Source organism: Pleurodeles waltl, chromosome 8, assembly GCF_031143425.1.
Source record: "Pleurodeles waltl isolate 20211129_DDA chromosome 8, aPleWal1.hap1.20221129, whole genome shotgun sequence".
Taxonomy (NCBI): domain Eukaryota; kingdom Metazoa; phylum Chordata; class Amphibia; order Caudata; family Salamandridae; genus Pleurodeles; species Pleurodeles waltl.
Genome location: NC_090447.1, coordinates 644,421,370 through 644,433,629, shown reverse-complemented (window position 1 = coordinate 644,433,629; position 12,260 = coordinate 644,421,370). Strand labels below are relative to the sequence as shown.

Here is a 12,260-nt window from a genome sequence, read left to right as displayed (position 1 = left end):
TTGACCTGTAACCCAACCACAACACCATCCCACTCCAAGAGGCCTTCACCTAGCCTACTGTGCAGCTGACTCACCTCTTCCACCAATGTTCCCCAGGCGGTGTGATGTCACAATGCTGTTTGCCTGTAGTTTGGACCATGAGCCTTTGCAACCTGCTGTAATCAAGATGCTTACAATGCGTGAAGTTTTGGACCACAAATGTAGGGAAGAGAACTGGATTGTTACTTGTCACGCCTTATTGCCCTGCGTCTCAGATTTGCATGCTTACTGGCCATCCAATCAGCTCTGTCAGGCCACCCTATGATGGAAGACCATAGATTCAGAGAGTGTGTATACATTGAAGTCTCACCCATGAAGTGTGCTTGCTTCGGCAGCACATATACTAAAATTAGAGTGATACAGAGAAGATTAGCCCCTGTGGAAGGATGACACACACATTTGTGAAGCGTTCCATATTTTTAACAGCTTTCAAGAGAGAAAGGTCCTTTGTTTGAAAGTTTTATTTTAATAATAAAGCAAGTTCCAGTGCCTTCCTCTCCATTTGTATTTTTGAATTGGTCACTCCTCGACATTCTTAAGTGGTTTACCATCGCAGTAGAAAAGGTACACCTATAACCGCTCCTGCGGGCCAATGTCAGTGTCCAGCTGCATTTAGAAAGGGAGACTTCAGCATTTCTGTGACTTTTCTTTCTATTTTCCAGCCTCCCTGTTATTATCCTTAACCGCGACCCCAACTCTATACCATTGCCAGTGACGCATTGCTTTGTGGGAAGCAGGACAGAGAGAAGAGCCTATGGAAATGATGGCATCTGGGCCATATGGGAGCCCCCTTTTCAGCAGAACTGCTAAAGTCAGCCTTGCCACCAGATTGCTCGGGTAAGCTAGGAATACCAGGCCAGGTGAGGAACCAAGTTCTGAGGTCCAAGAAATTTTCACCCTGCACCCTTGTAGAGAGGTTTTGGCAATCAGTGACGAGAGGGGCAGAAGGTAGGAAGGGTACGAAGCTCTTTAAAGTGCCCTAACCCATCTCCCTTTCTCCCAGCCTGTGGTTCTACCTGGGTGTGTCAGGCGTTGGCCTGTGGATAACAAGGAGTTGGCCCACTGCATTATGACTCTCACAAAAATAAAAGGGCCAGCTATCAAGTGCACACACTGGCAAAAGGGCACACACGCACACACACATACTCACAAACACACACATATATAAGCACCGAAAGATCCAATGTATAGAACAGTACACATAGAAGGGGATCAATATAATTAAGGCTCATGGTTTTCAGTTCTACTGATTTTTGCAGATATATACAGACAGAAAACAAAGGGCCTGATTACAACTTTGGAGGAGGTGTTAATCCGTCCCAAAAGTGACGGTAAAGTGACGGATATACCACCAGCCGTATTACGAGTTCCATAGGATATAATGGACTCGTAATACGGCTGGTGGTATATCCGTCACTTTACCGTCACTTTTGGGACGGACTAACACCTCCTCCAAAGTTGTAATAACCCCCTGTGTGTTTTGCAAGTGACTGTCCATGCCGTCATTCAGGAATTCCAGACCAACAGCTGAGCAAACACAGCATGTGAGGTTAAAAAACAGGATGAGATTTTATTAAACATAAGCACAGGATAACATATTTGTATATACTGCTAATATTTACATGTAAGTGTATTTTTTTTTTATATATGGCTGCGTAATGTGCTAAAACAAAACAGGCATCAAAGTATGCGTGCAGCTTTAGCAGTTAAATAAATGTGGAAATGATAAAATGTTTTACTACATTTACTCGCCTGCTTTTTTGGGATGTATTGTTACCATGAAGGGAAGATCGGTACTGAATTGCATGAGGTGGGACTTTGTCAAGAGTGGCATGGTTGTCAAAAAAACAGGGACTGGAATTTGGCCCAAAGTGATTGCCATTAGTTCCGATTAATTCAAGCATTCCAGCCATCACCTTGTTGTTTTTGTATTTGATCCCTTGAGTGTGATGGGTATGCTCATACGAGGGTCCCCTACTCACTGTACCATAGGACTCAAGCTAAACCTCACTGATGAGACCTAAGTAGGTCAAAACTGGTCCGGTATTACTTGGTGTCCCTTCTAGGCAGGGGGGTTTGCTTGGCAGTTCAGGAGGGACAGATCCCATGAGGAGAGGGGTTGTACTAATGTGTATAAGGCAGGACTTTGTCTGGAATGGACTGGAATATCGCCTGAGTGATTGCCAGTGGCTGTTATTATTTAAAGCATTCCATCCATCAACTTGTTGTTTATGCATGTGATGCCCCAAGTGTGATGGGTATATCCAGATGTGGGTTCTGTGTTTGTTATGCCATAGGACTCAAGCTATACCTCACTCAAGAGCCCTAAATAGTTCCAAACTAATCTAGGGTGGTCTGTTGTCCCTTCTGATGTGAGCTCGCCTGTCAGTTCAGGAAGGACTGTTCACAAGAGGAGAATAGTTGATGTTAATTTGCATAAAGCAGGCCTTTGTTTAGAGTGGCTTGGTGGGTGAAAATGATGGACTGGAATGCAATTCCATATGATTGCCAGTAGCTGAGATTATTCAGGTATCCTATCCATCAACTTGGTGTTTGAACAATTAGCATGCCTATTGCACACTAAGCTAGGATGATGCAGGAAAACCACACATGCAATATTATTATATGCAGACTACATGCTCATATAGGGGGTCATTCCAACCCTGGTGGTCGGTGTTAAAGCGGCGGCCAACCCGCAAACAGGCAGGCGGCCAAAAAAATGGAATTCTGACCCTGGCGGGAACCGCCAACACAGACTGCCACCTTAACACTCCGACTGCCACGGCGGGACAGACAAACAGCGCGGCGGTCACTGCCAACAGACAGGCGGCAGACAATGTACCGCCCACCCTATCACAACTCACCAATCCGCCACCTTTTCCGGGGCGGGAGCCCCGCCGATAAAAATACGGCGGAAACAGACTACGAACGGGAAAACGCTCACCCTACACACTCCACGAGGAGCACGAACGCCGGTGCAGAAGACAACGGTGAGTACTGCACCTACGACACAGGGGAGGGGGAGGAGAAAAGAATACGGGCACACACATACGCGACACACACACCCCACCCAACTACCTACACACTAATGCAGAGCAACAACTCAGAGTGACACCCCCCGGAAGAATGCAAAGACAAAATAATATGTTATTGGAATTCAAATATATTGTAAGGCTAAGTAAATAAGTAAGTCGAACATCCCATAACTATATACACATATGTAAATTGTCCCGTCAAAATTGGCTTTCTGTCATTGTACGTGGGCCAATGGTCCTCAACACATGGGCAAAGCCCACACATGAGACCCAAATCCATTGGAGAGAACACTGCAGGGGCATCAGATAGGAAAACTACAGGCACCTCAGGGGGAAGGGAAGGGGGGGCACCTCAGCCACATGAGTCCACGACGCCAGATCCACGAGGGGCCTCCATGGCCACTGTTCAATCCTGGGGAGTGCAAAGCCACAGTCTCTCATGTCTCTCCAGTGGGTGGTTTGCCCACTGTGCCATCCTGGGAAGTGCAAAGCCACAGTCTCACAAGTCCCTACAGTGGGTGGCTTGCCCACTGTGCCATCCTGGGGAGTGCAAAGCCACAGTCTCACAAGTCCCTACAGTGGGTGGCTTGCCCACTGTGCCATCCTGGTGAGTGCAAAGCCACAGTCTCTCAAGTGGATGACAGACTCCAGCGGTACTGGAGGAGTCTTGGTGCCCAGAGTGTATCGTGCAGCCCTGTCCGACACTGATCCGGGCCTGCCCCTTCTGCCAATGTGTCAGCGGTGCTTGAGTTGAAGGGCCCAGCAGAGCGGTGCAGAGACGGTGGTGCCCAGCGGAGCGGTGCTTGAGTTGAAGGGCCCAGCGGAGCGGTGCTTGAGTTGAAGGGCCCAGCGGAGCGGTGCTTGAGAGGAAGGGCCCAGCGGAGCAGTGCTTGAGTTGAAGGGCCCAGCGGAGCGGTGCTTGAGAGGAAGGGCCCAGCGGAGCGGTGCTTGAGAGGAAGGGCCCAGCGGAGAGGTGCTTGAGTTGAAGGGCCCAGCGGAGCGGTGCTTGAGAGGAAGGGCCCAGCGGAGCGGTGCAGAGACGGCGGTGCCCAGCGGAGCGGTGCTTGAGTTGAAGGGCCCAGCGGAGCGGTGCTTGTCTTGAAGGGCCCTGTTCAGCGGTGCTTGTCTTGAAGGGCCCTGTTCAGCGGTGCTTGAGACGGCAGTGCCCTGTTCAGCGGTGCTTGTCTTGAAGGGCCCTGTTCAGCGGTGCTTGTCTTGAAGGGCCCTGTTCAGTGGTGCTTGTCTTGAAGGGCCCTGTTAAGCGGTGCTTGAGACGGCGGTGCCCTGTTCAGCGGTGCTTGTCTTGAAGGGCCCTGTTCAGCGGTTCTTGAGACGGCGGTGCCCTGTTCAGCGGTGCCTGTCTTGAAGGGCCCTGTTCAGCAGTTCTTCACATGTGTCTCCAGGGCACCAGATCCGGCCAATATATGGTGTTCACTCGCCATCCGACTTCTCGCTTGCGGGGCCCTCTTGTGCTGGTGTCCCGTGCCCGTGGGTGTACTCCTTCACCCCCGGAATGGGGCTGGTGGGGCCCTCCTGGGCAGCTCGCCTGCTGCCGGACTTGTCGGCCGTGCTGCCCTTACCATCCTTGCCTGATCCTCTGTGGCCCTTGCCTCCCTTTGGAGATGTGCCAGGTGGCACCCCACTTCCTGACGGTGCCAGGGTGGTGCCTGTGGAGGCTGCCGTCTCTGTCCTCTTGCGCCGGCCCTTGCCTTTTTTGGATTTTTTCCCAGGGGGTGGGCTGGCTGTCCCTTTGCTGCTGGCCGATGTAGCTGCCCTCGAAGGTGGTGGACTCCAATATCCCTGGACTATGGTCCTTGTAGGTCCAGGGGTTGTGGTGGCTGAGGTGCTGATTGGACTTTTACGAGATGGAGGGGGTTGGTCAGGTGATGGAAAGAGGTTCATTTTGGAGAGGAAAAACTTTTTAGGAGCAATGGGAAGGGTAGGTGCAGTGGGTATGGGAGTGGAGGAAGAGGATGTGGTTGTAGGAGAGTCAAGTGTGCTGTCTTTGGGTGCAGGTGCTTGTGACGGAGGCTGTCGTGAGGTGGATGGCTGTTGGGTGGGTAGCTGCCTGCGTTTGTGTGGTTTGGAAGAGGGGGTGACAGACACACTGGGAGAGGACACAGGGGACGTGTAAATGGCAGTGGGGGTGGTGACTGCACGTGTGCGGAGTGTTCTGGTGGGTATGATGGTGATGGACGTAGTGGCTGATGAAGTGGTGCATGCAAGTGTGAGTGGAGACGTCACAGGGAGGGAGGAGGGAGACGAGGAGGAGGGGGACACAGAGGAGGCAGTGGCTGTTGGCATGTCTGCATGTGGATGTTGCTTGTGTGAATGCTTGTGGGATGTGTGGTGCTTATGTTTGGATGAGCTGACCTTGGGTGTTGAGGTGTGTGCAGGCTGGTCTGTAGTTGTGTCTGGGATAGGCAGAGGAACAGGGGAGTGGGACTGGGTGGAGGGAGTTGGAGGAGGGAGGCAGGAGACAGGGACAATGGCTGCCGTCAGTGCTGAGGCCAGAGCGTTGAACGATCGCTGATGGGCAGCCTGACCCGAATGAATGCCCTCCAGGTATGCATTGCTCCGATGCACCTCCCTTTCCACCCCCTGGATGGCATTCAAAAGGGTAGACTGCCCAACAATGAGCGTCCGGAGGAGGTCAATGACCTCCTCACTGAGGGCAGCAGGGGTAACTGGGTCAGGGCCTGAGGTGCCTGGGGCGAAGGAGATGCCCGCCTTGGTGTGCGAGCGGGCACGGGGCGAAACTGAGGGGCTGCTTGGAGGGCGGAGCTGGTGCGCTGGGTGGCGGCTGTACCTGTTGTTGCGGTGGGCACGGATGTTGCCGCCACCACAAGGGAGCTCCCTTCCGAGGACGTGTCGGTGTCACTGATGTCTCCACGTGTCCCCGTTGTGGAGCCCCCCTCGCCCTCCGTCTCACTGGTGAAATCAGAGTCCGTTGCATGGCCCTCCGGGGCCATGTGAGATGCAGCTCCCTCGTGCTCCAATGCCACTTCTCCTCCGCCAGATGATGCTAATGCACACATGAACAGGAAGAGCAGACATAAAAAGGGGGGGGGAGAAATAAAGACATGTTGAGTGCATGCATTGGCAACACAGTTGGCGGAGAGGACAGACACAGAAGCCCCCTGCACTACGCCGCGCACTTGGGTACACTACTCAATCAGTGAGACTTGGCCTACAAGCCAATGGACGACATCTTCACACATAGGTGACACAAGGCCATGGATAGCTGTACTTGGCACCCTACAGAGGTGGAGGGCGGGGGCACAGGGCCATGCCTTACGGAAGGGACTAGCCTACAGAAATCACCCTGGCCTAGGGATACCCACATCCCTCCTCCCCCACCCAGACACCTCCACTGCACGCTAAGATAGCAGAATGTGCTTGTACTCACCCCCTTGTGTCTGCTGTGATGTCCTCACGCGCCCATCCAAATCTGGGTAGGCCACCGCCAGGATCCAAGACATCAGGGGGGTCAATTGACGAGTGGCACCCCTCCTACGTTGGGAGGCCATCCCCAGCAGAGCCTCCACGGTCTTTCTGCTCCCGCGGCAGATGTCCTCCCACCTCTTGCGGCAGTGGGTGCCCCGTCTGTTGTGGACCCCCAGGGTCCGGACGTCCTTGGCGATGGCACGCCAAATGTCGACTTTCTGATGGGCGCTGACCTATGTGACACGTACAGGGAGAGAAAATAAAATATCATCATTTTCTGCATGCTCGATTTGAGTGTCCCCCCATCCCCACCCTTGCCATGTGGCACATGCTCTCATCTGTCGTTTGATGCATGCCTCATACGCTCCTCTCCGCACCATCGTTCATTCACCCCACTCAACCCAGGCATTGCCCCCAAAGCATGGTCCCAGTGTACTAACCTGTTGGTCTGGAGGACCGTAGAGTAGCGCATACTGGGGGAGGACCCCATCCACGAGTTTCTCCAATTCTTCTGAAGTGAAGGCAGGGGCCCTTTCCCCAGTCGCAGCAGCCATTGTCTCTTCCAGACCGAGGTCACAGCAGCACTTGCAGTATAGGTCCTCTCCTGTGGATGATCAGGTCTCGAGTGATTAAGCTGATAGAAAATGGCGGTCACGCCCACGGCGGTGCGTACCGCGGCAGTGCGTACCGCGACCGCCGGCGCACTTCGTCATTGGCTCCTGAAACCCATAGGGTTCTATGTTAACCAATGTGGCTTTGCACCGCGGTCTAAGACCGCCTACCGCCACGGTGTGCCACGCCAGCGCATTGACCTCCCATCCCATTGTCACACTTCACAGGTCAGGCAGCCGCCATTTCAAGGGCCCACATGCCTTAATTTCTACTGCGTCACACAGGCCTAGGCATTGCCACTCATACAAGCCATTCAATGCATAGCTAATCGTGTACTGTGCAAGCTGTGGGAACGTACCTGTGGTTTGCTTGACTCTGTGCTCCATGTTGTCCTTCCTAGGCACCGTCCGCTGGGACTTGCGAGGAGATGGAGGAATGTTCCCGTGTACAGACCGCTGGTGGACCTGTCGACAATGGAAGAAAGACATGTCATACTGACATACAGATTTGACCGAGCCACTATACAGGAACTGTGTGCCCAGCTGGAGCCAGACCTGATGTCACCCATTCGCCAACCCACAGGGATTCCCCCTCTGGTGCAGGTTCTGTCAGTACTCCATTTTTTGGCAAGTGGATCGTTCCAAACAACAGTGGCCATTTCATCACGGATGTCTCAGCCTATGTTTTCTAAGGTTTTGTCCAGAGTGTTGTCTGCCCTGATGAAATACATGCGGAGCTACATTCTTTTCCCTGAGGTGGGCGATTTGGCTACAGTGAAGGGTGATTTCTATGCCCTTGGACATGTTCCCAACATCATTGGTGCCATTGATGGGACCCATGTGGCTTTGGTTCCCCCCAGTGAAAGTGAACAGGTGTACAGGAACAGAAAAAGTTATCATTCGATGAATGTCCAGGTGGTCTGTTTGGCTGACCAGTACATCTCCCATGTAAATGCCAAGTTCCCTGGGTCAGTGCATGACGCGTACATCATGCGAAATAGCAGCATCCCTTATGCGATGGAACAGCTACAAAGACACCGTGTGTGGCTCATTGGTGACTCTGGTTACCCCAACCTGTCGTGGATACTGACCCCAGTGAGGAATCCCCGGACCAGGGCAGAGGAACGGTACAATGAGACCCATGGGCGGACTAGGAGGGTGATCGAGCGGACCTTCGGCCTCCTGAAGGCCAGGTTTAGGTGCATGCATATGACAGGTGGATCCCTAATGTACTCACCAAAGAAGGTGTGCCAGATCATCGTGGCCTGCTGTATGCTTCACAACCTGGCTTTGCGACGCCAGGTGCCTTTCCTGCAGGAGGATGGTCCAGAGGGTGGTGTTGTGGCAGCTGTGGAGCCTGTGGAGAGTGAAGAGGAGGAAGACGACGGGGACGACACAGACAACAGGGACACAGTGATACAACAGTATTTTCAATAACACACAGGTACGAATCCAAACCGCCATTTTACATGTACTTACAGTCTCCTGCCTCTCTACTGTCTGAGTTTCCCCCCAGTTTATGTTAACTGAGTTGTGACTTTCCCTTCCGTTTTCAGAGATGTGGGCCCCACTGCGTGACCTCTGCTTTGTTTGCCCATGGACTACAGCTGTGTGACAGTGGTATGTTGTCATCACAATGTAACTGAACATTTTGGCACCGTTATGTCTAATACATAATTTTAGTGCAATAAGTGATTTTATTTAAGTGCTAAATTTAGGGACATGCTTGAAAATCGGTGATGGGTGATGGTGGAGTAATGTCCATGGCAGAGTCCAGATTTTCAGTCTCACAGGTGCATTGTCCATATGCCTGTGGAAGGATGGAGCAGGGGCAGTTTAAGGTTGGACAGGGTGACAATGTGGGACAGTGGGATGACATCAGGGGGTATCCTTTGCTGGCGGGGGTCTTGGCATCCTACTCTATCTTCTTCCGAGATCTCAGGCCCCGCTTGCGGGTGGTTCTTCTTCTGCAGGAGGTGGGGTTCTGGTGGCCTGTTGTTGTGTGGGGGCCTCCTGTCCACTAGCGCCGGCAGAGGTGGTAACCTGTTCTTGGCCCATGCTAGTGACAGGGGCCCTTTGTGGTGCCACATGGTCCCGCAATGTGGTGACAATCTGGTTAAGAGCCACGACGATGATCCCCATTGCGGAACTAATGGTTCGGAGTTCTTCCCAGAACCCCATGTACTGTTCCTCCTGCAGTACCTGGATCTCCTGGAACCTGGCCAGTACCGTAGCCATTGTCTCCTGGGAGTGGTGGTGTGCTCCCATGATGGAGGAGAGGACCTCGTGGAGAGTGGGTTCCCTGGGCCTGTCCCCCCCCTGTCGCACAGCAGCCATCCCAGTTCCCCTGTTTCCCAGGGCCTCTGTTCCCTGGACCGTGTGCCCACTACCACTGCCCCCAGGTCCCTGCTATTGTTGGGGTGGTGGGTCAACCTGGGTGACCTGTAGTGGTGGACACACTGCTGATTGACGTGTCCTGGAGACAGAGGCATGGGCCCGCTGGGTGGGAGCTGTGCTGGTGTTCCCAGAGGGGGGTAGGTCTGCTGTGGCCTGTGGCTGTGTGAGGGGAACCGACTGTCCCGTGGTCCCCGATGGGCCGGGCTGGTCATCTGGGTCCAGGGAGACAGAGCTGCTGTCATCACTGGGGGCCTCTTCTGGGGGTGGGATGGACATTTCTGGACCCTCCTGGGCGGTGTGGTGGCGTTCGGGTCCTGCAGGGGTATAAGAGTATGGTTATTGCTTCTGTGTGTGCCATAGTGTGCAATGGGTGGGTGGCCGTGTACCCCAGTGCTGGCATTCCCTTGTGGGGGCTGTTGTGACGGTGGCTTGTGGGGGAGATGGGTATGTGCAGTGGGCATGCTTTGGTGATGGGTGTCCATGCTTTGTGGACGCATGCAGGGCTAGGTGTTGGGATGGGTGGGTTGTGATGGTGAGCCATTTGCAAGGAGTTGGTGTGATGGGGTGGGGGTGAGGGTGGGGGTATGATTTGGCATGCAGGTGGGGTGGGGGAATGAAGTAGTGAAGATTTGACTTACCAGAGTCCATTCCTCCAGCTACTCCTGCGAGGCCCTCAGGATGCAGGATGTGCAAGACTTGCTCCTCCCATGCTGTAAATTCTGGGGGAGTAGGTGGGGGTCCGCCGCCAGTCTTCTGCACCGCGATGTTGTGCCTTGATACCATGGAACGCACCTTCCCCCGTAGGTCGTTCCACCGCTTCCTGATGTCGTCCCGATTGCGTAGATGCTGTCCCACAGCGTTGACCCTGTCCACTATTCTTTGCCATAGCACCATCTTCCTGGCAATGGTGGTGTGCTGCACCTGTGTCCCGAAGAGCTGGGGCTCTACCCGAACTGTTTCCTCCACCATGACCCTGAGTTCTGCGTCAGAAAACCTGGGGTGTCTTTGGGGTGCCATGGGGTGGTGTGGATGAGGTGTGGGGTGGTGTATGTGTTGTAGAGTGTGGTGAGTGTGGTGGTGTGTGGTGTTTTGTGCGTGGATATTGTGTGGGTGATGTTGGGATTTGCCTCTGTGTGATGGTGTACTCTATTCTGTGCTGTCTCTCTCTGGCCTTCAGTCGCAATTGTGGTCGTAAGGGTTTGTGGGTGATGTGGGTGTGTGTTTTATAGTTAATTGGGTGTGTGGGAGTGTTGTGTGTATGTGTCTCAGGTGTGTGTATTTCAAATTGTCCAATGTCGGTGTTTTTTGGAGCTGTATGTGTATTTTGAGCGCGGCGGTGTGTACCGCCAATGGAATACCGCGGTTGAAAGACCGCTGCGGGGATTTGTGGGTCGGAATGGCATGGGCGTGTTTCTGTTGGCGTGACGGTGGACGTTTGGTCATCGCCAGTTTTTCGCTGGCCGTTGGTGTGGCGGACTTTTATTGATGTCGGGTTTTTGGCGGTTTGCCAGTTGCGGGTCAGAATGACCGTGGCGGTTTACCGCGACCGCAGCGGTGTTATGGCGGTCTTCTGACCGGCGGTAAGCGCCTTTTGCCGCCGAGGTCAGAATGACCCCCATAGTGTGGATATATTGTGGATGAAAGAATACCCTATCTGGTTAGGTTAGCCCAGATACAGTGGAAACAATTCTGCAACATAAATGGATCACAAACCTGTATGCACAGGAGACCACTGTGCGGGAACATGGTGAGTTTCACCAGGCATTAGGTGATATGAATTTTATGACATAGAAAAAGTGGGGCTATTGAGAACATGGGATGTATTCCTGAATGGTGAAATGATCACAACTGATAGAATAGAAGAGTGACAACAACTAATTTATTATAATGCACAGTAATGGGAGAAGGAGGCAAAAATATGTGGATACGTTTCTGACCAAACCCAAAATCATTACAGAAGGCACTAACAAACTGTCAATACAACTGCACCAGGCTTTAAGAGCTACAAGGCAAGACACAAGGAGGCATATTTATCCTATGTTTCCACCAAATTTGCGTAATTTCTTTTACGCAAATTCGGCAAAAACTTAACTCCATATTTATATTTTATATTTATATTTTGACGATAGACACGTCTAACGTCAAAATCTTGGAGTTAGCACCATTTTTTGGATGCATGCACCTACCTTGCCTCAAAAAATGTTGCTAACTACAATATTCACATCTAGCGTCAAAATATAAATGTGGAGTTAAGTTTGTGCCGAATTTGCATAAAAAATTACTCCAATTTGGAGCAAATATAGGATAAATATGCACATTTAAATAATTTCTTCTGGGGCACAACACAATTAAAATTAATAATAGAATGGTAAGGAATGACTCAACCGGAGCTCAGCTTTCGGAAGCAGCTGAAGACTTTTCTACTCTAGTCCCTGCTGAGGTATGCAGAGATGTCATGTGGGTGCTCTTCTGTTGCTAGCACTGGGAGGCCCATTAGGTAGCCATGTGCTTTAGCAATCTCACAGCATTAAAATTACAGAAAGCAACACACTTATCTATGGCATTGGCAAGATGCAGAATTGCCATTAAATGGATGTCTACAAAGTACCCCACTATGAGTGACCGACAGCGGTGTTTAATTTGTGAAAAAGTTCCAGTGCCTGAAATTCTACTTTAAAGCCCGCGACCGAGGCAATTAAACGTACGTAAGCCGAATACCAAGGCTGGTCAT

The 12,260-nt window shown here is 52.2% G+C and overlaps 1 non-coding gene across 1 annotated transcript; it reads left to right on the top strand.

Annotated features, from left to right (window-relative positions):
- Nucleotides 1–358: 358 nt before the first annotated feature.
- LOC138252461 (U6 spliceosomal RNA) lies at nucleotides 359–460 on the top strand. The gene has a single exon (XR_011195207.1). It is a non-coding gene; the product is annotated as a U6 spliceosomal RNA (small nuclear RNA).
- Nucleotides 461–12,260: the final 11,800 nt, after the last annotated feature.